This window comes from Brassica rapa, unplaced genomic scaffold (assembly GCF_000309985.2).
Source record: "Brassica rapa cultivar Chiifu-401-42 unplaced genomic scaffold, CAAS_Brap_v3.01 Scaffold0374, whole genome shotgun sequence".
Lineage (NCBI taxonomy): Eukaryota > Viridiplantae > Streptophyta > Magnoliopsida > Brassicales > Brassicaceae > Brassica > Brassica rapa.
In genome coordinates, this window is record NW_022610316.1 from 31,879 (window position 1) to 33,396 (window position 1,518).

The following is a 1,518-nucleotide window of genomic DNA, read 5'->3' on the forward strand; positions in this document are numbered from 1 at the left end:
ATACGATGCTAGAATGGGACTTGTTTCAAAAAACTTTCGAGTCAAAAATGTGTCGCAAGGATAATTAGGATATGCTGGTTTGTTCCTTCTTTTAGGAATTGATAGACCTGGGTAGAAACTTACCATGATCTTTTGTTGCAGATGCCACCGAGACAGGCACATCGTGGTGGACATTATCTACCGATACCTATTTCATCATCTTCAGACTCCTCGCCGCCATCTACTCCGGCACCACTTCCGACTCCTAGCTTTGAGGCTACACCTTCAGGCTCTAGCTTTGAGACTGACCCATCTGAAGGGTCATATGATCAGACACCGGAGCACATTCCTTTGTCTCCAGACCCATACTTTATGGACATCGAGGTGGATGTGGTACACGATAGTCCAGTGCATGGAGATCATCCCGCAGCTCCTGCATCTCCTGCTGCTGATATTCCACCGGCCCCTGCCGCACCTATTCTGGCAGCACAACCTCAACCAGCGCCAACCGATCCAGCTATGATAGCACTTCTGGAACTGATGGCTGAGATGGTGAATTTGCAATATCAAGCACTGAATGCACAGCGAGAAGCACAGCGTGCTCAGCCAGCTCCAGTACCTACTACTTCTCACCCGGACTTCCTGAAGATAGTCATGATTATGAAGAACATGGGGACGAAGCATTACCAGGGAGGCACTGATCCCTTTGAAGCTGAAGCGTGGCTTCACAATCTCGAGCAGAAGTTTGCTGCAACCCGTTGTCCGGAAGAATTTAAAAAAGACGTGGCTGTTTACTATTTAGAGAAGGACGCCATCAGTTGGTGGTTATGCGTAGAGAGGAACTTTGGAGACTTCAATCTGAGTTGGGCTGACTTCCGTACAGCGTTCGTTCGAAAGTACTTCCCATCGAAAGCCCGTGATCGATTGGAGATTAAATTCATGGAGCTAGTTCAGGGAGGACTATCTGTTAGGAAGTATGAGGCAGAGTTCACCCGTCTCAGGAAGTATGTCCACTATGGTCGAGAGGACGAGATGATGATTATCCGTAAGTTCCTTCGAGGACTTAACCCATATATCAGGAGCAGACTTGAGGCAGTAGAGTTTCATCGGCTTGCTGATCTTGTTGAGCGTGCTGTGAACGTTGAGGAGGCCATTGCTGCTGAGAGAGCTTCTTCTAGCAATGCCGCACAACCTAGAAGTCCATCTGTTCCGTTCCAGCCTCAGCCGCATTCTGCTATGCAGCGAGGACGAGGAGGTAGAGCATTTCGGGGAGGTCGTTCTGGTGGTTCTAGACCTAGAACCCCGACTTGTTTCACTTGTGGCCAGCTGGGCCATGTTAGGAGGGATTGTCCGACTGTGGGACAGTTCCAACCGGCTGTACCATCGCACATCACTTGTTTCACGTTTGGAGAGCGAGGACATTACGCGACATCATGTCCACGCACTCATCTTACTCAGCCTGTTGTTTCGAGTGCTCGACCCGCCAGACCAGTTAACCCACCTTTACCCTTACCTCATGCTAAGCGTCAAGCCACTGCT